Here is a 25743-nt window from a genome sequence, read left to right as displayed (position 1 = left end):
GTGTAGACATCCTGTGATAATGCAGCAATCTATGCTGACAATCATGCTATCACCGCCCAAGCAGGGAGCTTTGAAATGGTTGAACAGAAGCTCTCCAAAGCTTTAGGTGTTCTTACTGCCTATTACAGGGATAACCAGCTGATTCCTAAACCATCTAAAATGCAGATGTGTGCTTTTCACCTTAAGAACAGACAAGCATCTCGAGCCCTGAGGTAAAGCCTTGCAATGCTTTACCTATGCTGGAAACCACCCTGAGTCCCCTCGGGGAGATAGAGTGGTATACAAAAAAAAATTATTATTACGTGGGAAGGAATCCCATTGGAGCACACCAAAATACCTGAAAGTTACCCTGGATTGTGCTCTGACTTACAAGAAGTCTTCTTGACTATCAAGCAAAAAATGGGTGCTAGAAATAATATCAATCAAAAGCTGACTGGCACAATCTGGGGGATCACAACCAGACACAATGAAGATATTTGCTCTTGTACTTTGCTACTCTGCTGCTGAATACACATGCCCAGTGTGGAATACATCTCAACATGTTAAATTTCCAGTTGATTCCAATTATTAATTTATAATTCCATTAATTACTCCATATTTTACTCTTTTCTGACTTCTTCCTCAACACTGCATGAAATCCAGAAATCTTTCCCCATAAACATTCTCAAGTTCTAAGATCTTTTTTGACAGCCTTTCTCTTAAGTAATGTTTGTACTCTCTTAGTCTTTTTAGGGATTTGGAAGATTGATCATAATGTTCTGCTAATGGGACGTTATCTTCTTGTGTCGTCTGCTTGGTTTGATTACATTTTCTCTCTCATATGTATATGTATATGTATATATATATGTATGTATGTATGTCGAAGCTGTTGTACTTTGGGTATCTCATGAGGTCAAATAGAAAGGGATGCTCTTGCTTGGGAAAATAGAGCGCAATAGGAAAAGATTGCATTAAGGATAAAGGAAGTCATGGCTCTGGAGCTAAGTGACTTGGAGGACTCTCATTCATGGAATCGCCATAAATTCAATGTTGACTTGATGGTCATTAACAACCGAAACATGATCAGGGCAGGGCTGCTTATCCATGTTTGCCTTAATTGGTCAGCACATGCTTCATAGGCATATAAAGGAAGAGAACAATACAATAACAAGGGCTGGACATATTTGGAAAGCATCCTTCTGGCACTTGAGCTGCTTCCCATTTTTTATGAGGCACCATTTTACTATGCCATTGTATCCAATGGAACTTGAGCATCTGTAGATTTTGGGATCCAAAGAGATTCTGGAACCAAATCTTAGTGGATACTGAAGACCTATTCTATCTAAGGCTGGATCTACATTGCCATAACGTGCAGTTTCAAAATGCATTGAACTGGATTCTATGACATTGTAGACTCATCGAATGCAGTTCAATTCAGTTCAGTCTGGATTCTGAAACCACATTATATGGCAGTGTAGATCCAGCCAGAGAATACCCCAGTTCTTATGTAGCCTGTGGTTACTGGATACATGAGAGCAAGAATCCTTCCTGTGGACCTTCAGGATCTCTATTCAGGGTGACTGTGTTGCTTGGCATCGCCTGTGTCCTTCCCTGGTACCATGGAGACCCTTTTGTCTCCATTTGCCATTGAATGGCGTTTCCTGTCCATTGAGTCCCATCATATGGAAGAACAATGGTGGTGAGTCACAGGCCTTTGGCAGAAATGTTCAGTACCCAAACTTGGAGTGGCCCTTGACTGAACCGGGAGCCATTGAGATATGGGCTCTTAGGTGAACCAGAACTACCATGTGGACTGTGAGGCAGCAGTGAACTGTGTGGCCAACCTGAGCTTTATGCCAGCTATACCTACCTCTCCATGGTAAGGCTGTGTGACGTTTCTCTCTTGTGGGACATGCTCAGCACATCTCTCCTTTAGATCTAAATAGGATGTGTTTCAACAGCACTACTGGACTTAACCCCTTTGATTTGGGAAAATCTACTCTCTCTCTCTCTCCTCCATCTATATTTTTATTATCTATCTAAACTCTATTAATCTACCTGTATCTACCATATCTATCTATCCTACCTACCTACCTATTGCATGTATGTCTACCTACCTACCTACCTACCTAATGTATCTACTCATCCACCCTGCCTATCTATTTGCCTGTCTATCTACTGGATCTAGAAAGCTATCTACCATATCTATATATCTGCCTGCCTACCTACCATATCTATCTACCATATCTGTCTATGTATCTACCATGTTTAGCTGTCTGCGGACTCTCTCTCTCTCTCTGCCTGACATATCTATCCATCTGCCTTATCTCTCTCTCTCTCTATCTATCTATCTATCTATCTATCTTCTATCTGTCTATCTATCTACTCTATCTATCTGCTTACCATATCTATCCATCTACCCTATCTATCCATCTACCCTATCTATCTATCTATCTATCTATCTATCTATCTATCTGCTTATCATATCTATTCATCTACCATATCTATTATCTATCTGTCTGTCTATCAACCATATCTATCTACAATGTCTATCGGTCTACCATGTCTGTTTATCATATTTATCCATCTATCTATCTATTTATTTATTTACTTTGCTTATATACCACTGTTCTCAGCCCGGGGGCGACTCACAGCGGTGTACAACATAGAAAAACAGGTTCAAAATTCAAGACACAATCTAAAATATCAATCTAGCAGTAACCAAAAACATCATTCTCAGAAAAACATCAGCAATATCAATAATACAAACATCCATTCACGTCGTCTCATCGTTTGAACCACAATCCAGTATCATTTATTTATTTATTTATTTATTTATTTACAGTTCTTATATTCCATCCTTCTCACCCCGCAGGGGACTCAGGGTGGATTACAGTAAACACATATATGGCAAACATTCAATGCCAGTTTGACAAACAATGTTTAACAGACAAATACACCAAGGCTATTTAACTTTTTTTTTTCTGGCCGCCAGGGGAGCTGCTGCTTTTCCATCGTCCATCAATGACACCGATGAAGTTCTTCCGCATTCCACATTCCCCGGAGTCTTTCTTCTTTATGGCCTCATAAATTAGTTAAATTTAGCCTCCCACACAAGGTGGTACCTTATTTTCCTACTTGACAGATGCAACTGTCTTTCGGGTTGCAAAGGTCGACAATGGGCTACCCAATGGCGGGACACCCACTCCAGCCCGGGCTGGCTTCGAACTCATGACCTTTTGGTCAGAGTGATCTTAATGCAGCTGACACTCAGCCAGCTGTGCCACAATCCCAGTGTCATTTTCCGTTGTTCTATTCCTGTCGTCATTACCAATTATTGCACTTCTTGTTCGAACGCCTTCTTGAACAGCCAGGTCTTTAATTTCCTGTGGAATATCATCAGGGAGGGAGCCAGTCTGATGTCCACGGGAAGGGTGTTCCACAGCTGAGGAGCCACCACCGACAAGGCCCTGTCTCTCATCCCCACCAGGCGCGCCTCTGAGGCAGGCGGGATCGAGAGCAGGGCCTCCCCGGACGATCTCAAAGTTCTTGTGGGCTCATAGGCTGAGATGCGGTCAGATAAGTATCTTGGGCCGGAACTGTTTAGGGCTTTAAAGGCCAACGCCAGCACCTTGAATTGAGCCCGGTAGCAAATCGGCAGCCAATGGAGCTGGTACAAGGGCGTTGTGTGCTCCCTGCGTCCTGCTCCTGTTAGTAACATGGCTGCCGCACGTTGGACCAATTGGAGCTTCCGGGCCATCTTCAAGGGCAACCCCACGTAGAGAGCGTTGCAGTAATCTAAGCGGGATGTAACCAGAGCGTGGACTACCGTGGCCAAGTCAGACCTCCCAAGGTACGGGCGCAGCTGGCGCACGAGCCTAAGCTGTGCAAATGCTTCCCTGGTCACCGCCGAAACCTGGGGGTCCAGGCTCAGCGATGAGTCCAGGATCACACCCAAGCTGCGAACCTGCGCCTTCAAGGGGAGTGCGACTCCATCCAGCACAGGCTGTAACCCTATACCCTGTTCGGCCTTGCGACTGACCAGGAGTACCTCTGTCTTGTCTGGATTCAATTTCAATTTGTTCACCCTCAACCAGAGTGTTACAGCAGCCAGGCACCGGTTCAGGACCTCGACAGCCTCCTTAGTAGCAGGTGGAAAGGAGTGACAGAGTTGGACATCATCTGCGTACAGATGACATCGTACCCCGAAACTCTGGATGATCTCTCCCAACGGCTTCATGTAGATATTAAACAGCATGGGGGACAGTATTGAACCCTGTGGAACCCCACAAGACAAAGGTTGTGGAGTAGAACAGGTGTCCCCCAATAACACCTTCGGGGTGCGGCCCTCTAGGAATGACCGGAGCCACTGTAAGACAGTGCCCCCGAGACCCATCCCCGCAAAGTGCCCTAGAAGGATACCGTGGTCGACGGTATCGAAGGCCGCTGAGAGGTCCAGCAGCACCAACAGGGACACACTCCCCCTGTCGCGCTCCTGGCGCAGATCATCCACTAAGGCGACCAAGACTGTCTCAGTTCCATGTCCCAGTCTGAAACCAGACTGTGCCGAATCCAGATAATCCGTGTCTCCCAAGAATACCTGGAGTTGTGAGGCCACCACGTGCTCCAGGACTTTGCCCAAAAAGGGGAGATTGAAAACTGGCCTGAAGTTGTCAAATTTAGTGGGATCCAGTGATGGTTTTTTCAACAGCGGTTTTATTATAGCTTGTTTTAAGCTCGCTGGAATCTTGCCTTCCGGAAGGGAGGCGTTAACCACCACCTCAACCCACTCAGTCAATCCCCCTCTGGACTCTTTTAGAAGCCAGGATGGGCAGGGATTTAGGATGGACGTAGTAGGCCTCATTCCTCCAAGTATCTTGTCCACATCCTCGGGCTTCACCAATTGAAATGAATCCATCAAAATAGAATAAGCAGGTGCTCTTGTTACATCCTCAGAGACTGCATTTAATATGGTGTCCAGACCAGAACGGATCAAAGCGACTTTTTCTGCAAAGAACTGAGCAAAACCTTCACAGCGAGCAGTTGAATTGTCAGGGTTCCCACCTAGAGTGGTGGGATTTAACAGGCCTCTGACAATCCGGAACAGCGGCGGCAGTCAGCGGCACATCCCTTCTCGATGCCCCCGCGGGGGGCGGCGGCGGGGGGGGGCTCCTGCCACGGCCCCAGGTGATGATGACAATGGTGGCTGCGATAGCAGCGGCGGCCACGGCGGCGACCTCCGTGGCGGCACAGGCCGGTGGCAGGACCAACCAGCAGCGGCTCGCTCTTTCCCAGTGCTCGCAAGGAGGGGAGGCGGCTCCAGCCGCGATCCCAACAAAGATGGCGGCGATGGAGGCCGCAGCAACAGCGATGGCGCCGGCGCCGGCACTGCCGAGCAGGCAGCGGCTCGCCCCCTCGCGCTGTCCCGGGGGGGGGGGGAGGCACCCGGTACTCTCACCAGATGAGAGTATGAGGCTGTAGGATCTTGCTGGGAGGGAGCCGGCCACATTTAAATGGCCGCGCTCACTTGTCTTTCCTCCGGCTTCCCCGGCTCCTTCCTCCTTTTCTCCTGGGCGCCTCAGCTCCCCAAGCCACTCGGGACCCATGGTAGTTCTGGGCCTCTCTCTCCTTAGTTTGAGGGTGGTCGAGGGGGGGGGGTCGCCCTGGATTCACTTAGAATCATAGAATCATAGAATCAAAGAGTTGGAAGAGACCTCATGGGCCATCCAGTCCAACCCCCTGCCAAGAAGCAGGAATATTGCATTCAAATCACCCCTGACAGATGGCCATCCAGCCTCTGTTTAAAAGCTTCCAAAGAAGGAGCCTCCACCACACTCCGGGGCAGAGAGTTCCACTGCTGAACGGCTCTCACAGTCAGGAAGTTCTTCCTAATGTTCAGATGGAATCTCCTCTCTTGTAGTTTGAAGCCATTGTTCCGCGTCCTAGTCTCCAAGGAAGCAGAAAACAAGCTTGCTCCCTCCTCCCTGTGGCTTCCTCTCACATATTTATACATGGCTATCATATCTCCTCTCAGCCTTCTCTTCTTCAGGCTAAACATGCCCAGTTCCCTAAGACGCTCCTCATAGGGCTTGTTCTCCAAACCCTTGATCATTTTAGTCGCCCTCCTCTGGACACATTCCAGCTTGTCAATATCTCTCTTAAATTGTGGTGCCCAGAATTGGACACAATATTCCAGGTGTGGTCTAACCAAAGCAGAATAGAGGGGTAGCATTACTTCCTTAGATCTAGACACTATGCTCCTATTGATGCAGGCCAAAATCCCATTGGCTTTTTTTGCCGCCATATCACATTGTTGGCTCATGTTTAACTTGTTGTCCACGAGGACTCCAAGATCTTTTTCACACGTACTGCTCTCGAGCCAGGCGTCCCCCATTCTGTATCTTTGCATTTCATTTTTTCTGCCAAAGTGGAGTATCTTGCATTTGTCACTGTTGAACTTCATTTTGTTAGTTTTGGCCCATCTCTCTAATCTGTCAAGATCGTTTTGAATTCTGCTCCTGTCCTCTGGACTATTGGCTATCCCTCCCAATTTGGTGTTGTCTGCAAACTTGATGATCATGCCTTCTAGCCCTTCATCTAAGTCATTAATAAAGATGTTGAACAGGACCGGGCCCAGGACGGAACCCTGCGGCACTCCACTTGTCACTTCTTTCCAGGATGAAGAGGAAGCATTAGTGAGCACTCTCTGTGTTCGTCCACTTAACCAATTACAGATCCACCTCACCGTAGTTTTGCCTAGCCCACATTGGACTAGTTTCCTTGCCAGAAGGTCATGGGGGACCTTGTCGAAGGCCTTACTGAAATCCAGGTACGCTACATCCATGGCATTCCCCGCATCTACCCAGCTTGTAGCTCTATCGAAGAAAGAGATCAGATTAGTCTGGCATGACTTGTTTTTGATAAATCCATGTTGACTATTAGCGATGACTGCATTTGTTTCTAAGTGTTTGCAGACCGCTTCCTTAACAATCTTTTCCAGAATCTTGCCCGGTATCGACGTGAGGCTGACCGGACGGTAGTTGTTTGGGTCATCCTTTTTTCCCTTCTTGAAGATTGGGACCACATTGGCCCTCCTCCAATCTGCTGGAACTTCTCCCGTTCTCCAAGAACTCTCAAAGACGGTTGCCAATGGTTCCGAAATGACTTCCGCTAGTTCCTTCAATACTCTGGGGTGTAGTTGATCTGGCCCTGGGGACTTGAACTCATTAAGAGCGGCCAGGTATTCCTGGACGACTTCTTTCCCAATTTGGGGTTGGATGTCCTCCAATCCCTCATCCACTCCATCTTGCTGAGGTTGAAGACTCTCTTTTTGTGAGAAGACCGAGGCAAAGAAGGCATTAAGTATTTCTGCCTTTTCCCTATCCCCTGTCAGCATTGCCCCATCTTCTCCTCGAAGAGGTCCTATCGCCTCCTTGTTTTTCCTTTTTCTACTGACATAAGAATAGAAGCCCTTTTTATTGTTTTTAATGTCCCTGGCAAGTCTGAGCTCGTTTTTTGCTTTAGCTTTGCGGACCTTTTCCCTACAGGTGTTGGCTATTTGTTTGAATTCTTCTTTGGTGATTTCTCCCTTTTTCCACTTCTTGTGCATGTCTCTTTTGTGTCTTAGCACAGTTAGAAGTTCTTTGGACATCCATTCTGGCTTCTTTGCACTTGTCCTATTTTTTCTCTTTGTTGGCACGGTTTGCAATTGCGCTTTGAGTATTTCACTCTTGAGAAATTCCCATCCATCCGTAGCTCCCTTGTCTTTTAGTATCTGTGTCCATGGAATGCTGCTCAGCGTTTCCTTCATTTTTTGGAAATCCGCTCTCCTAAAGTCCAAAGTGCGGGTTTGACTTGTCTTAGTTTCGGCCTTCCTTTGTACCTCAAATTGCAGGAGCACATGGTCACTTGCCCCTAAGGATCCTACCACTTCGACCGCATCGATCAGGTCCTCCGCATTTGTTAGGATGAGATCAAGAGTAGCCAATCCCCTTGTTGCCTCTTCTACCTTCTGGACCATGAAATTGTCTGCAAGGCAAGCGAGGAATTTGTTGGACCTTGTACTCTTGGCCGAGTTTGTTTTCCAGCAAATATCGGGATAGTTGAAATCGCCCATGACTACTACATCTCTTTTCTGTGCCTGTTTGGTCAACTGTTGGCAGAAGACTTCATCAAGATCTTCCTCCTGGCTTGGGGGTCTGTAGTAGACGCCTACAACGACATCTTTTTGAGTCCCAGTTCCCTTGATTCTTATCCAGATGATTTCAAGCTGGTTTCCCAGATTGCTGTCTTGAATTTCTTCTGCAGCATAAGAGTTTTTGACATATAAGGCTACTCCGCCTCCTCTCCCCTTTGTTCGGTTTCTGTGAAAGAGGTTATACCCCTCGATATCTACATTCCAGCGATAGGAGTCATCCCACCAGGTTTCCGTGATCCCTATGATATCATATTTGTGGTGTTGTGCTAGAAGTTGGAGTTCGTCTTGTTTATTTCCCATGCTCTGTGCATTAGTGTAAAGACATGTGAGCCCCTGGGATCTTCCCTTGAGCTGTTTAATTGGGATTATTGTGCTTTTGGTACTTGGTCCTTGTTGTGTTTGTGCAACCCTCCGTTTAGCCTTCTGGCGATTCCCAGACATTATGGGTAAAGTAGTGTTCGCAAGGCTGTTGTCCCCCTCCCCCGGTGGACCTAGTGGACTTGGATTTAAGTTTTTAGACGGTGCAGCTCTGCGTTCTGCTGCTGGCCACCATACCGGAACTGGAACCATACCGGAACCATCTACCATATCTATCTATCCATCTACCCTATCTGTATGTCTATCTGCTTACAGTATCTATCTATCTACCATATCTATTTATCCATCTACCATATCTATCTGTTTGTCTATCTATCTGCCTATCTACCCTATCTATCTATCTATCTATCTATCTATCTATCTATCTATCCATCTATCCATCCATCCATCCATCCATCCATCCATCTATCTATCATCTGTCTACCATATCTGTTTATCTATCCATCTACCATGTCTGTCTACCATGTCTGTTTACCATATTTATCTACCATACCTGTCTGTCTATCTACTGCATCTGTCTGTCTGCCTACTGTATCTACTCTACCTATCTATCTATTTACTGTTTCTATCTTTCTGTCTATCTATCCACCCTGTTTCTCCAAAAATTAGCCCTAGCATGATTTCTCAGGATTTTTGAGACTTGCGGGAGTTGAAGTCCAAAATACCCAGAGGGACGAAGTTTGCCCGTGCCTGATCTACCCTATCTCTCCACCATGTCTATCTGTCTACTCTTATCTATCTATCTATCTATCTATCTATCTATCTATCTATTTTTTTTCCTACTGGCGATACTGAGATTAGTGTGTATCATACAATCGATGGAGTTTTAGAATCAAAGAAATTCACAGAGAAGGAGGCTATTGCTATGAGACAAAGGGCCCAGCAAAGGGCTTCAAGATCCAAATACTTCTTTGCAGATTTCAGTGCTTTTGGCAAAAGCTTGTTTTCCTTGAGCCCCCAAGTGGCAGGCAGATGCCACTTCCATTATAGCCCAGTATTTATTTACACCCTGGTGGGAGGCCCATTGGGCAAAGTGCCCAGAGAGAATGCAGCTCAGCGCAAAAGAGATCCACTCCAGTTTACAGAAAGCCATTCCCAGTTGCATTTTCCTCATTTCTACCTACTTTTGCATACAAGTGTCATAGAAGCATGAGGAGAACAGCTCAATAACATTATGCAACACGATTTTGGTTCCTGGGTTATAAATATCATTTCTTAATTGGTTCAACCAGTGGCGCAATGGGTTAAACCCTTGTGCTGGCAGGACTGAAGACCAACAGGTCAGAGGTTTGAATCCGGACGGAGCACGGATGAGCTCCCTCTGTCAGCTCCAACTCCCCATACAGGGACATGAGAGAAGCCTCCCACAAGGATGGTAAAAATCAAAACATCCAGACATCCCCTGGGCAATATACTTGCAGACAGCTAATTCTTTCACACCAGAAGCAACTTGCAGTTTCTCAAGTTGCTCTTGACACACCCGCACACAGAATCATAAAACACGAGAAATGTCTATTAAACTGCAAAAACTTTGGTTTTGGGGGAAATCCTGTAGCATATTTTGCTCTAGTTTTTCCATGAACATCTCATAGAGTTTCAATCAATTCAACAGTTTGTGGCAGCTACAAAAACAAAGTTTATGGAGTAGAACAATTACTTTCAAAATAAGTATCACACAATTAAACAGGAAATAACAATTTCAAACCAGGAAAAAAAATCTCCATATTTTGTTATGTAGAGTAATTTGTGAGTGTGGAAGCTGATGGATAGGATGTATATGAAATTAGTAGGAAATGTTGGAAAATGTTGATGACTGATAAATTGATCTAGTGAAGGGTCTTTCATGGTTTCCTGTTCTTCTTTCCCTCCTCGATCCCAGTCCTACTACTTTAAGCGTGATGACGTGGCCCTGAAGCATGTTGTTGACTTCTTCAGCAAAGTGTCCTTCAAGAACAGTGCAGATGCAGAGGCGTTTCTCAACTATCAGAACAAGAGAAGAGGATGCATCGTCCTGCAGGACATTCAGGTGAATGAAAGAAGCAACCTTTCATTCACTGACAAAGTCCTGGACTTGGCCTGAGTTTGGTGAATATGGAGAAACATGAGTGTTTTCCATTCTCATTATCATTCTGGGAGTGGGGGGATGTTTAACTTTTAAATGCATTTTTAATTGTATTTTAACTTTTAGTATTCCTGATACAAATATTTAATTTTAATTTGTGTATTCATGCACAGTATATTTGCCTTGTTTTTCAATTCTGTTGCTGCCTTGAGTCCCAATGGGAAGAAAAGAGGGATAAAATAAAGTGAGGAGGAGGAGGAAGAAAAAGAATAAAAGAGGAAAAAAGAGAAAGATGAAGAGGAGGAGGAAGAAGAGGAGGAGGAAGAAAGGAGGAGGAAGTGACAAGGAGGAGATGGGAGGAAGAAGAGGAGGAGGAGCAGATGAAGAAGAGGAAGAGAGGAAAAGAAGAGGAAGAAGAAGAGAGAAAAGTGAAGAAGAGGAGAAGCAGGAGGAAGAAAGAAAAAAGGAGGAAGAAAGGGAGGAGGAAGAACGTTAATGTGGTTTAATCTTCTCAAGGAATGGGTTTTTTGGTGCCTTATCAAAACGTCCTGGAGCTCTGATACTGTGAACTTTTGCTCCACTCTATCACTGCATGACCCATATGGAAAAGAGTCCTTTTATCAATTTTTATTTGGGAAAACGTCCAGTTCTTCTAGAGGTAAACTGGCCAATTTTTGGAGAATGTAAATCTCCATAACCATTTGGGAAATGGGATTCATAACCTTTTTGGAAAGTCAGTAGTCACGGAAAGGCATGACCTTGTTAGTAACCACAACCTTTTGAAAAATTATGTTCACCAGAATTCATACAAGACAACTAGGTCTCTCAACTGTTAAACTCATGTATGGAGATATGTCTTTGAACTGTCAGGGACAAAGACATGCCAATGCACAATATATATATTCAGTAGAGTCTCAGAAATGTTCTTTGAAGTTGTCCAAAAAAATCAACTCTCCCTTAAAATATATTAGCCTTTTAATGATGCTATCAAGAGTCAAAATAAACAGTCTTCTTTAAAAGTAACAGAGTTGGTTTATTCACAAAACTTCATGTATACAGCATACAGGCACTTTGCTTATGAATCCAGTTACAATAGGACTTTAAGTAGTTTCTCTGAGTAGGTAATGAAGGGGCATGCATTTTGCGGATTCTCAGGAGTTTCCTTCTGAGTTGGGAGGGCGGCACAGAAGGAACACACCAACGAGTTGAATTTCTCTGAAGATAGCTTTATTTGCCGGCCAAAGCAAATGGCAGCAAATGTGCTCTAGGCATGAAAATACTGCTGCGTCCCCAAGACAGGGTCACAATCTTTTATTGTTTTACAGAAATTCAAAAAGCACATTTTGATTATGTTAACATATTGTTCATTTGATTGGCATATTGTTCATTTGATTGGTTCTCTATTACTAAGCAAGCAAACAGGTGAAAAGCAGCAGAAATTGGAATAGATTGGAAATTTACTATAACTTCATATCTGCTTCAAGTGACCCTGACTTGCGGGGATGCGCTAGGCAGGCACTGGCTTATCTCTTAGTTACAAGTAAAAGTAAGAATGCTGTGTGAAAGAATTGGGAGGGTAAGCGTGAGGATTACTCCTCAAACTGGGCTGTGGCGCAGCTAGTTAGTAGCCAGCTGCATTAAATCACTACTGACCAAGAGGTCATGAGTTCGAAGCCAGACCGGGTCAGAGTGAGCTTCTGACCATTGATTGTCTAGCTTGCTGTTGACCTATGCAGCCCAAAAGACAGTTGCATCTGTCAAGTAGGAAATTTAGGTGCTGCTTCATGCAGGGAGGCTAATTTAACTAATGTACGACATCATAAAACCTTCCAGCAGCATGCATAAGAATGGGGAAGTACTCCATCAAGGACTCGGTGTCACAAGTGGACAGTGAAGTGGCAGCTCTCCCTGTGGCTGGAATCGAGAATACCCTCATGAAATCAGAAAGCTGGAATGTTAAATTGCCTGTCTATATATGTTTCATGTCTAAATGGCATTGAATGTTTGCCGTGTATATGTGCATTGTGAGTCCCCTGCGGGGTGAGAGGGTGTCCCCGAGAGCGGTGGACACCCCCGCCTTCAAATTGGTCTAAACTGCAGCGGAGAGTTCCGCAGTTCCTGGGTGCCAAGTTGGGTCCACTTGATGAAATGTGCCCCTGCAGGCAGCTCAAAACTAGGACTGCATTCAGCCTTCTATTACTTTCCCCTCTCCTTACTTTGTAACAAGCCCCTAATAAAAGTACTTGAGTTTTGCAACTTTAAAACTTTTCCACTTGCTACTTTGTGTCCTTTCCTTGCCTGAAGCTCCTCTTTGCATGAAATAAACCTTTTCCAAGCTCCGGAGAGCCGTGAGCCTGCTGGGGATGCTTTTCTGGCGCCCCCGGAATGCTGGATCTGCGTCCGTCAGAACCGCGGATACCGAAACCGCCATTTTGGACCCCCATATCCGCGAGAGTTACAAAATGGCGGATCGGCTCCGTTTTAATTTTATATATTTTTTATGATTAACTCTAAGCCTAACTGCTATCTTGCTTTTCTCACTTTGGATCCCTCTGCCTGGGAAATAATTGTTTTGTTTTAAAGAATATAATTTGACGGAAAACAGCTGATTGTCAAAACTCCGCCGGCTCTGCAAAAGCAGTCCATTTCCCTTGCTGCCGTTCGATCCTGCTTAGCCCAGTTGCCGGAGACCCACTGCAGCTGCCCCCAGGAGGGGCTGGGCAGGAGACCCGGTCCTTGGGAGGGAGTTATAGTCTCCCAAGTACAGAACGATGGATTTTGTTTCTATCAGCTCAGCCCCATCTGCAAGCTTCTACCAGGGAAAAGTGACTTTCTGCTGTTTGGCCTGGGCTGCAGGCCACCTCCACTCCCGCGAACTGTCCCCAGAAGCTTGGGATTTCTAGTTCTTCATACTAATAAAAATCAATATTTTAATAAAATGATCAAGGTGTGGGTTGGGTATGGGATTTTTATATGAACTTTGTATAAGAAAAAATTGTATGAAATGTAGTCTGTTTCCTGCTTTTCCTTTGACTTTTGCCCTACAAAAAAAGTGACCAGGAACTGTTGCAATGCTCGAGGGAGAATCCCTGCCTCTCTCGAAACTCATCTTTTGATTGACACATCTGCATGAAACAATAGCCATTTATTATTTCTTTATCTCGTTTTCTGAGCATGTCTGGCGAGATGAGGAAGTCTATGGGACTGTGGATAAAAAATGATTGAAATTACAAAGGGCAGCGTTGATCCACCCCGAGGTCCACATGCTGATCCTGTTTGTTTCTTTCCCCAAAACCCATCATGGACAGGAAAACCTTTATTTACGGCGATCACACCTTGCCAGCCAAGACAAAGCTGTAAGCTCACAGCAGCCGCTCCCAATAACGACACAGGACGCCAATCCGTAATCAATCAGGAACTTTTACTGCTGGACATTCATACACGAAGAAAGCCAGGATTGACCGGCAGCCGCAGGTCAACCCTTATATACCCTCCCTCACAACTGAACTCCCCTTTCCCACCAACCGAAAGTCCCGCGCAATATTCCCCGCCAAATGCCAACTGCTTCCCCCGAGGTCACCAGCTGTACATTCTTATCAGCATTACATGTCAGGATCCTGGTTTTTAGCGCCAAAACTCAAGGCCTGGAAACCGGCTCCTGACATGACGTCCTCCTCCTCCTCCTCTCTTTCCTGGAATGGAAATACATGTCACTACTACATTCCTTCTTCATCTACCGAACCTTGGTACTTTTTCAACAAGCTACAGTGAAACGTCGGGTGTATCTTCCCCAAAACTTTCGGCAGTTGCAATTTATATGTGACATCATTGATTTTACTGGAGATTCTAAATGGGCCGATGTATTTAGGAGATAATTTTCTGGACGGGGTATCCAGCTTGAGATTTTTGGTGCTCAACCATACCAAATTCCCCTCCTCCAATCTGTCTCCTTCCCTCCTTTTTTGATCTGCAAATAACTTATACCTCCGTTGGGCTTCTCTGAGTGACTTCACCACCTCCTCCCAACTCGCTCTCACCTTGTCTGGCCACCCCTCCTTTCCCCACGATTCCTCCTCCTCCCAATTCGGCAGTTTCGGTAAAGGGGCTACCTTCCTACCATAGACTATTTCAAAGGGGGATTTTCCTGTGGATGCGTGACAGGCTCCATTATATGCGACTTCTGCATATGGGATAAGATCTGCCCAGTCGATCTGGCAATGATTGATGTATGTCCTTAGGAATAACCCCAACGTCTGCTGAGTGCGCTCGATCCCCCCCCCCCATTGGTCATGGGATGGAACGCTGAACTCAGGGTCCTTTCTACCCCCAGCAGCTGCATGAACCTCTCCCAGAATCGTGCTGTAATCTGCACTCCTCGATCGCTAATGACCTAATCAGGACACCCATGTAACTAATATATGTGTTTGATAAACAGCTCAGCCAACTTTTCCGCAGATGGCAATTTGGGCAGCGCCACGAAATGCGCCTACTTCGAGAATAAATCCATCACTGTCCATATGTAGCGCTGACCTCGGCTATTTGGAAGTTCGCCTACAAAATCCATGGCGATCACACTCCATGGCTTTGATGGCTCTGCTACCCTCTGCAACAACCCTGTTAGCTTTTGTGTGGGTACTTTGTTTCTTGTACATGTGTCACATCGGGATACATATAATTTTGTGTCACTCCTCATCCCGGGCCACCAACATTGGCGCGCCAGTAATTTCAGGGTTTTGGTGACCCCCAAGTGTCCTGCCCCCTTATTGTCATGGCATCTTATCATCATTTTCCCCCGCAGGCTGACTGGGATGTACACCTTCTTGTTCACAAACCCCAATCCACCCTTCCATTCCACCTTTTCCTTGTTTCTCTCCAGCCACTCATCCTCCTTGCATGCCTGTCTTATCTCCTCTTCCCATCCCCTGTCTTTGCTCTCTACCCCCACAAGCCTTTGGCTGTGTTCCGCTTGTGCCCTGGTGTAAGCTCACAGCAGCCGCTCCCAGAAAAGACACAGGACGCCAATCCGTAATCAATCAGGAAACTTTTACTACTGGACACGAATACACAATGAAAGCCAGGATTGGCACACAGACGCAAGTCAACCCTTATATACCCTCCCCCACATTCGAATCCCCTCTTCCCGCCGATTGAGGATCCCGCTCAATATTCCCCGCCAAACCACCAACTGCCCTTCCCAAGGCCACCAGCTGCAAATCCTTATCGGTTCTCCATGTCAGGAATCTGGTTTTTTGCGCCACCATCCAAGGCCAGGAAACCGAGTCCTGACATAACGTCCCCCTCCTCCTCCTCTTCTTCCTGGAAGGGAAACATACATCACCATCATGTCCCTTCTTTGTCTAGCGGACCTTGGTATTTTTTCAACAGACTACAATGGAATGTTGGGTGTACCTTCCCCAAAACCTTTGGCAGTTTCAATGTATATGTCACCTCATTTATCTTGTCAGAAATCCTGAAAGGACCAATGTATTTAGGAGACAATTTCCGAGAGGGGGTATTTAGCTTGAGGTTTTTGGTGCTCAGCCACACTAATTCCCCTTCTTCCAATCTATCTCCCTTCCTCCTTTTCCGGTCCGCAAACAACTTATACCTTCGTTGGGCTTCTTGGAGTGATTTCGCCACTTCTTCCCAATTCGCTTTCACTTTGTCTGGCCACCCTTCCTTTCCCCACAGCTCTTCCCCCCAACTCGGCAGCTTTGGTAAATGGGTTACTTCCATGCCGTATACTATCTCAAAAGGGGATTTCCCTGTGGATGCGTGACAGGCCCCATTGTATGCGATTTCTGCAAACGGGAGTAAATCAGCCCAATCGGTCTGGCACCGGTTTGTGTATGTCCTTAGGAACAGCCCCAAAGTCTGTTGTGTGCGCTCAACCCCCCCATTGGTCATGGGATGGAACGCTGAACTCAGGGTCCTTTCCACTCCCATCAACTGCATGAACCCTTCCCAGAATCGGGCCGTAAATTGCACCCCTCGATCACTGATCACCTGGTCTGGGCAGCCATGCAACCGGTAGATATGTTTGATAAACAGCTCAGCCAATTTTTCTGCAGATGGCAATTTAGGCAGCGCTATGAAATGTGCTTGTTTTGAGAATAAATCCATCACTGTCCATATGTAGCGTTGACCTCGGCTAATTGGGAGTTCGCCCACAAAGTCCATAGCAATTACCCTCCAAGGTTTTGATGGCTCTGCCACCTTTTGCAATAACCCCGTTGGCTTTTGTGTGGTTGCCTTACTTTGTGCACACGCATTACATCGGGATACATACAGTTTGGTGTCACCTCTCATCCCGGGCCACCAACACTGACGTGCCAACATTTTCAGGGTTTTTGTTACTCCCCAGTGTCCTGCTCCCTTGTTGCCATGGCACCTAACCATCATTTTTTCCCTTAGGTTGCCTGGGATGTATAACTTCCTGTTTACAAATCCCAATCCGTCTTTCCATTCCACCTTTTCCTTGTTTCTTTCCAGCCACTTATCCTCCTTGCATGCTTGCCTTATCTCCTCCTCCCATCCCCCGTCCTTGCTCTCAACCCCCACCAGCTTTTGACTGCGCTCCGTTTGTGCTCGGGTTTGTACTGCCATGCCCCACTGCCGTTCTGAGAATATGCTCCCCTTTGGGCCTTGCCCCCTCCCTCCATTCTCCGGCATTCTTGACAACGTGTCTGCGACCACATTTTGTTTTCCCTTGTGGAACCGCAGCTTAAAATCAAATCTGCTGAAATACTGCCCCCACCTTATTTGCTTTGCTGACAATTGCCTGGGTGAGGTGAGGTATTGTAAGTTCTTATGGTCGGTCCACACTTCAAAGGGGATGCCACTTCCCTCTAATAAGTGCCTCCATGTTTCTAGAGCCCTCACGACTGACAGAGCCTCCTTTTCCCACACCGGCCAGTTCCGTTCAGTTTCGCTGAACTTTTTTGAGATGAACCCGCAGGGTTTCAACCTCCCTTCTGGATCCCTTTGCATCAGGGCCGCCCCGTAAGCCCAATCTGATGCGTCACAATGGATCACGAACGGCCTGGTCAAATCAGGGTGGACCAAGACTGGTCCTTCAGTGAATCTGCGTTTCAGTTCTTCAAAAGCCCTTTGGCACTCTGTTGACCAATTTAACTTTGCTCCCGGGGATCGTACCTTTACCGTTTCCCCCTTTCCCTTCGTCTTCAGCAGTTCAGTTAAGGGTAGAGTCGCCTGAGCAAAGTCCTCTATGAAACCCCGATAGAAATTTGCAAACCCGAGGAACGATTGCAACTGTTTGCGCGTTTGGGGAGGGCTCCACCCCCTGACATCCTCCACCTTTGCCGGATCCATTGCTATCCCTCCCTTGGAGATTCGGTATCCCAGGAAATCTATCTGCTCCCTATTGAACTCACATTTTGGCAGCTTTGCAAACAATTTTGCCTCCCTCAATTTCTGGAGCACCTCTCTCACCAATTTGACATGCGATCGTCTATCCCGGGTAAACACAATTACATCATCCACATAGCAAAACACCCCGCGATACAATAATGGGTGTAACACCTCATTAATCATTTGCATAAATGCTGATCCTGAGCCTTTGAGCCTGAAGGGACAGACGGAAAATTCAAAATGGCCGAGCGCACAGATGAACGCCGTTTTCCACCTGTCCTCGGGCCTTATGCGCAGCTTATGATAAGCCTCGATCAAGTCAATTTTCGTGAACACCCTTGCTTCTGACAGTCTCGATAGCAAGTCCTTAGTTAGTGGCATGGGGTAGTTGTTGGTGGTGCTCACTGCGTTCAGCCCCCTATAGTCCACACACAGCCTCAACGATCCGTCCTTTTTGTGCCTAAACAGCACTGGGGGCCCCAAGGGTGATTCGGATGGCCTTATAAACCCTCGGGCCAAGTTTTTATCAATATATTTCCTCAGTTCCTCCATCTCCTTGACCGACATGGGGTATAATCTACTCCTGGGCAACTTAGCGTCCTCATTGAGTTCAATCCTACCTTCGACCCTCCTAGGAGGGGGAAGCTGATCTGCTTCCTTTTCGTCAAATACATCCTCAAAGTCTCTGTATTCAGGGGGAATCTCCTGCGCTCCGCCTGTCATGCTTTCTTCCCCCTTGCAACATTCCCCCCCTTCTTCGCTCTGGAAGGCTATGCTGCCTTCCCTCCAATTGATCCGTGGGTTAGCTTCCTTTAACCATGGCATCCCCAGTATTACATTGTAAGTAGCCATAGGGGATACTACGAAGGTTATGCCGCCTTCCCAGCTCCCCACTTTACATCTCACTTCTCCCACTTCAAATCGTGCCGGGGCTCCAGCCGCCACTGAGCCATCCAGCTGCGAGAATGCTATGGGGCTTTGCAAGGGGGTTTTCTCACATTTCAGTTCGTTTGCTAATTCTGGGGTCATAATGTTTCTTGAGCAGCCGCAATCCATGAGGGCTTTGCAGCTGGCCCACTTCCCCTCCCCTTCTAGCCTGATCGGGAACACTAGCATTCCTGGGCTGTGACTCACCAGATCTCCCACTGGGGCCCTAGAAGGGGGGCTCTCCTCCGCTCTCTTCCCTGCGGCCGGTTTGAACTTTGGGAAATGGGAATCTCCCCCTTTCCTTTGTCGACATTCGGCAGCCCGATGGCCAAGGCGACCGCATACAAAGCAGCCGCCCCTCTGCTCCTTGGACCCTCCGGTTGGGGCTTTCCCGATCGTGCCTCTCTCCGTCCTCCAACTCTCCTCCTTTGCTCTTGTCTGCTGCGGCGCCGCTCCTTGGTGTCACTTAACCTGGGCCAACGTCGTCTCGACACGGCCAGCCAGCTTGATCCATCCGCCCATCTCCTCCAGATCATCGCAATGAAGTGCCCAGGTTAAGATCTCCTTCCACAGGCCCTCCTTGAATATCTGTACCTTAGTGGTATTGGACCACTCCGGCACCTTTTCTGCTCTCAATCGGAACTCCTCGACGTATTCGGATACAGAGCGATGGCCTTGCGTTATCGTTTGCAGCCTTTCCCTCGCCCGGACCCTTTCGAGCGGATCCCTGAAGTGTGCCTCCATCGCAGCCAGGAACCGCCTCGTAGATCCCAAACATGGATCACGCCTGGCGTGGAGCTGGACGTACCACTCCGCTGCTCCCCCTCTCAGCGCTGCGCCCACTGCTCGCACCCTGCTTGCCTCCGATCCGAAGGTAAGGGCGTTATCCTCTAGATATCCTCTCACCATGGTCAGGAAGTATGCGAGGCTCCCGGCTTCTCCTCCGAATTCGATCCTCAGCTCCTCCCTTCTGGGTTGGTAGAGAAGGGGCTGCCTCTCCCGGCTCTCCGCTCGTGGTGGCCCTCCCTGGAGCCCTCGCTGCTCCGGGGGCATTTCCTGACGCCCTGTGCCACGCCCGGCTCCGGCCGAGGGCACCAGGAACGTCTGCTGGGGCGCTAGTCCCCGGGGTTGTCCCTCCTCCTCATCGCTCTCCGCAGCGGTCCTCCAACTCATCTGCGTTTTAGGACGTGCCCCGGGTCCCCGGTCACTCCTCTCCTCCGCGCTCCACATCGACTCCCCTCGGGGTTGTGGTTCCTCTAACAAGGGGGCCAGCCGCTCCATCACCTTCGACATCATCGCGAGGGTGGTCTCCATGGACGCCAACTTTTCCTCCAAGTAATCCAACCTCTGCGGGAAGGGGATGCCTAGCCCGCTGCTTTCTCTCGCTGCTGCCCCTGCCCCCTTCACTCGCCTCTGTGTGACTCCGTTGGGCTGGGCGTACGCAGTCGATGAAGCCAAGGCATTCACTCTCTCCAGCTCCTCTTCCGCATTCTCAAAAGGGGGGGGCTGGTTCTCCCCCCTCCGTTGGATCTTCCTCTCGTTGCATAGGGGTACCTCACCACAGCCGTGGGATGGCACCAAGGAATCCTGGCTTATCATAAGCTCACAGCAGCCGCTCCCAGAAAAGACACAGGACGCCAATCCGTAATCAATCAGGAAACTTTTACTACTGGACACGAATACACAATGAAAGCCAGGATTGGCACACAGACGCAAGTCAACCCTTATATACCCTCCCCCACATTCGAATCCCCTCTTCCCGCCGACAGAGGATCCCGCTCAATATTCCCCGCCAAACCACCAACTGCCCTTCCCAAGGCCACCAGCTGCAAATCCTTATCGGTTCTCCATGTCAGGAATCTGGTTTTTTTGTGCCACCATCCAAGGCCAGGAAACCGAGTCCTGACACCCTGGTCTGCACCGCCATGCCCCACTGCCGTTCCGAGAAAATACTCTCCTTTTGGTCTTGCCCCCTTCCTTCATCCTCTGGCATGCGTGACAACGTGTCTGCCACAACATTTTGTCTCCCCTTGTGGAACTTCAGCTGAAAATCGAATCTGCTGAAAAACTGCCCCCATCTTATTTGTTTTGCCGATAATTTCCGGGGCGAAGTGATATATTGTAGGTTTTTATAGTCAGTCCATACCTCAAAGGGTATGCCGCTTCCCTCTAATAGGTGCCTCCATGTCTCCAGAGCTCTTAAGATTGACAGGGCCTCCTTCTCCCACACCAGCCAGTTTCGCTCAGCTTCGCTGAATTTTTTTTGAAATGAACCCACACGGCTTCAACCTCCCCTCCGGGTCAACGCTGCCCCATAGGCCCAATCTGACGCATCACAATGGATTACAAACTGCTTAGTCAGGTCGGGGTGGATTAGGACAGGTTCTTCTGTGAACCTGCGTTTCAGTTCCTCGAAAGCCCTCTGGCATTCTGCTGACCAATTTAACTTTGCCCCCGGGGATCGCACCCTTACCGTCTCCGTCTCCCTTTTGTCTTCAGCAATTCAGTGAGGGGTAGCACCACCTGGGCAAAGTCTTTTATGAACACTCGATAAAAGTTCGCAAACCCTAGGAAGGATTGTAACTGCTTGTGTGTTTTGGGAGGTCCCCATTCCCTGACATCCTCTACCTTTGAAGGGTCCATCGCCACCCCTCCCTGGGAGATCCTGTATCCGAGGAAATCTATTTGTTCCTTATTAAACTCGCACTTTGGCAGCTTTGCAAACAGCTTTGCTTCCCTCAATTTTTGGAGTACCTCCCTCACCAATTGAATGTGGGATTGCCTATTGCGGCTGAATATTATCACATCATCCACAAAACAGTACACCCCCCCCCCCGGTACAGTAACGGATGCAGCACCTCATTAATCATTTGCATAAATGCCCCTCCCGAGCCTTTTAGACCGAACGGACACACAGAATATTCAAAATGGCCCAATGCATATGAGAAGGCCATTTTCCATCTGTCCTCAGGCCGTATCCACAACTTATGATAGGCCTCAATTAAGTCAATTTTCGTAAACACCCGTGCCTCCGACAGTCTTGATAGTAAGTCCTTGGTTAGAGGCAACGGGTAATTGTTGGTCGTGCTCACTGCATTCAGCCCCCTATAGTCCACACACAACCTCAATGAGCCATCCTTTTTGTACCTAAATAGCACTGGGGCCCCCAATGGGGATTCAGATGGTACTATGAACCTTCGGGCCAAGTTCTTATCAATGTACTTCCTCAGTTCCTCCATTTCTCTTGCCGACATGTGGTATAACCTACTCCTAGGTAGCTTAGCGTCTTTGTTGAGTTCAATTTTCACCTCGACCCTTCTCGGGGGAGGGAGCTGATCTCCTTCCTTCTCGTCAAACACGTCCTCAAAGTCTCTATATTCGGGGGGATTTCCTGCACCCAGTCTATCGTGATCCCTCCCCCTTACAACACTCCCCCTTTTCTTCCTCTTGGAAGATCATGCTGCCCTTCCTCCAATTGATCTGTGGGTTTGCCTCCCTCAACCACGGCATTCCCAATATTACATTATAAGTTGCCATAGGGGACACCACAAATGTTATGCCGCCTTCCCAATTCCCTATCTTGCACTGCACTTTCCCCACCTTGAATCGCGCCGGAGCTCCAGCCGCCACTGACCCATCCAGTTGGGAAAATGCTATAGGGGCTGGCAAGATGGCCTTCCCACAATTCAGTTCGTCTGCCAAATCAGGGGTTATAATGTTCCTGGAGCATCCACAATCCATGAGGGCTTTGCAACTGGCCCACTTACCCTCCCCTTCTAGCCTTATGGGGAACACTAGCATTCCTGAGTTGTGACTCACCAGATCCCCCACTGGGGCCCTGTGAGGGAGGCTCTCTTCCGCTCTCTTCCCCGCAGCCGGTTTAGGCTTTGGCTGAGGGGGATCCCCCCTTTTCACTGCCAACAACTGGCAGCCCTATGCCCCAAACGGCCACATACAAAACAACCGCTTTTCTGCTCCTTGGATCCTCTGGCTGGTCCTTTCCTGATCGGGCCTCTCTTCGTTCTCCAACTTTCCTCCTTGGCTCTCGTTTGCTGCGGCGCCGCCCCTCGATGCCTCCTGACCCGAGCCAGGGTCGTCTCGATGCGGCCAGCCAGCTCCATCCATCCACCTATCTCCTCCGGATCATCGCAATGGAGCACCCAAGCTAAGATTTCCTTCTGCAGGCCTTTCTTAAATATCTGGTCCTTAGTGGTACCAGACCACTCTGGCACTTTTTCTGCCCGCAACTGAAATTCTTCTATGTATTCGGACACGGAACGCTGGCCTTGGGTTATGGTTTGCAACTTCTCTCTCGCTCTGACTCTCTCAAGCGGGTCCTGGAAGGAATCGCTGCTAGGAATCGCCTCGTGGATCCCAAGCATGGGTCTTGCCTGGCATGGAGCTGGACATACCACTCTGCCGCTCCTCTTCTCAGTGCTGCGCCCACTGCCCGCACTCTGCTGGCCTCCGATCTGAAGGTGAGTGCGTTGTACTCTAGATAGCTCCTCACCATGGTTAGAAAATAATCGAGGCTCCCGGCTTCACCTCCAAACTCGACTCTCAGTTCCTCCCTTCTCTGGTGGTGGAAAAGGGGCTGCACCTCCTGGCTCTCCGCTTGCGGTGGCCCTCCCTGGAGCCCGTGCTGCTCCGGGGGCAGCCCGTGCCGCCCTGTGCGGCGCCTGGCTCCGGCCGGGGGCACTAGAAGCGTCTGCTGGGATGTTAGCGTTAGGCCCCGTGGTTGTCTTTCCTCCTCGTCACTCTCTGCCCCAGTCCTCTAACTCACCTGCATCTTAGGCCATGCCCCGAGTCTCCGGTCGCTCCTCTCCTCCGCACTCCACACCGATTCCCCCCGGGGTCGTGGTTCCTCTACCAAGGGGGCCAGACGCTCCATCAATCTTGACATCACTGCAAGGGTGGTCTCCATGGCTGCTACCTTTTCCTCTAGGTACTCCATCCTCTGTGGGGAGGAGAAGTCTAGCCCACTGCTTTCTCTCGCTGCTGCCTCTGCCCCCTTCGCTCGCCTCTGGGTCACTCCGTTGGGCCGGGCATAAGCAGTCGATGAAGCCAAGGCAACCACTCTCTCCAGTTCCTCCTCCGCATTCTCGAAAGGGGAGTCTGGCTCTCCCTCTGCCGCTGGATTCTCCTCTTGTTCCATAAAGATACCTCACCGCAGCCGCAGGATGGTACTGATAAATCTTGGCTTAATGTAAGCTCACAGCAGCCGCTCCCAATAACGACACAGGATGCCAATCCGTAATCAATCAGGAACTTTTACTGCTGGACATTCATACACGAAGAAAACCAGGATTGACCGGCAGACGCAGGTCAACCCTTATATACCCTCCCTCACAATTGAACTCCCCTTTCCCGCCAACCGAAAGTCCCACGCAATATTCCCCGCCAAATGCCAACTGCTTCCCCCGAGGTCACCAGCTGCACATTCTTATCAGCATTACATGTCAGGATCCTGGTTTTTAGCGCCAAAACTCAAGGCCTGGAAACCGGCTCCTGACACAAAGCCTCACATTCCTGCTGGCTGGCAATCTATAATCCTATCATTTCCCCCATTGTTTGCGATCATCCCGCCTTCTCACTCCTGATTGGTCGATCTTCGGGAGTGAGAGGAATGTGCCGACTGGCTCTCCAGAGGCGGAGAACATCGCTGATTGGCCCAGAAGCAAGGCGGGCCGCCAGGCCTCCTCCCAGCTGTTAGGCTGTCAAGCAATCAGCGCGAAGCCGGGCGGAGAGGGCCGGGTGGGAAATTCAAAAGGTTTTGCTGTACTTTCTCTATAAAATGCCTGTAAAATTCTTTAGCGTCATGCTTGTAGAGGAATTATCCCAACTTTTGCATCCAATTGCATCTGAATCACTAATAAAACACCTCAGTTGCTGAAACTTCTTCCGCTTTGGTGAGGATTTATTATTTTTAATATTTTAATCACTGAAATTGGCTTCCGCTGGCCTCACCAAGGTTCCAGGACTCTCTTTGGTGCGGTCCTCAGGGATCTCCACGGCTGGGGAGACCCTCCTAAAAGCAGCTCGATATCATTGGGAGGAATGTAAATACTGTAAACAGCTCTTTTAAAAAGCTATATCTTTGTCTGTATACACTTTACAGATGGGACCTCCAGTCCTATATAGCGTTTATAAAATCTTATAAAACTACATCTCCTTCATCTTCTTTCGAGGGCATCTTCTTTCGAATCAATACTCCATAATCCAATTGAGTTGTTAAGCATATATCTTACTGAAATCTAAAACTGTATAACTCTGCTGATGCAAACACACACTTCTCTACTTGGCTGTTGTGGATTTTCTTCATTGCTGCTTGGCCTCTTCTTCTCAGAAACCAGAAAAGGATGAATGGGAGAACATACACCTTTGCCTCTCCTTCCTCCTCCTACCTTTCCTTTCGTCCTTCCTTTCCCTTATTTTTATTTCCTTCCTCACTTTACCTCATGCACCTTGTTCTTTGAGAGTGCCTTGAGGCTGGAGGGCATCCTGAACCAAGCTCTCCTGAATTTGCACCATCTCGCTCTGCAGAAAGGGGTTCCGCACATAAGTGAACAAGAAGGATGGGACTGAGTATACACCCAAAAGTACCCAGACACATGCAACTTGTAAAAAGTTTTCACTCTTTCAGCCTTCCTACTTTCCCTCTCTGCAGATGTGCGATTTCCTAAAGTCCTTCTTGGAAGACCAGGTGGCAGCTGTCAAGGAGCTAGGGGGCTACATTTCCAACCTGTGGCGCCTGGAAGTGCCCGACAACGGCCTGGGGGAGCACCTCTTCGACCAGAACTCCTTCACAGAGAGTGCCAGAGCTCAATGA

At 48.2% G+C, this 25743-nt stretch overlaps 1 pseudogene; it reads left to right on the top strand.

Annotated features, from left to right (window-relative positions):
* The first annotated feature begins 1757 nt into the window (after positions 1 to 1757).
* Positions 1758 to 25743, top strand: LOC137095574 (ferritin heavy chain A-like; annotated as a pseudogene).

This window comes from Anolis sagrei, chromosome Y (assembly GCF_037176765.1).
Source record: "Anolis sagrei isolate rAnoSag1 chromosome Y, rAnoSag1.mat, whole genome shotgun sequence".
Classification (NCBI taxonomy): Eukaryota; Metazoa; Chordata; class Lepidosauria; order Squamata; family Dactyloidae; genus Anolis; species Anolis sagrei.
The sequence above is the reverse complement of the archived record's forward strand: the minus strand, read 5'-3'. Positions and strand labels throughout refer to the sequence as shown.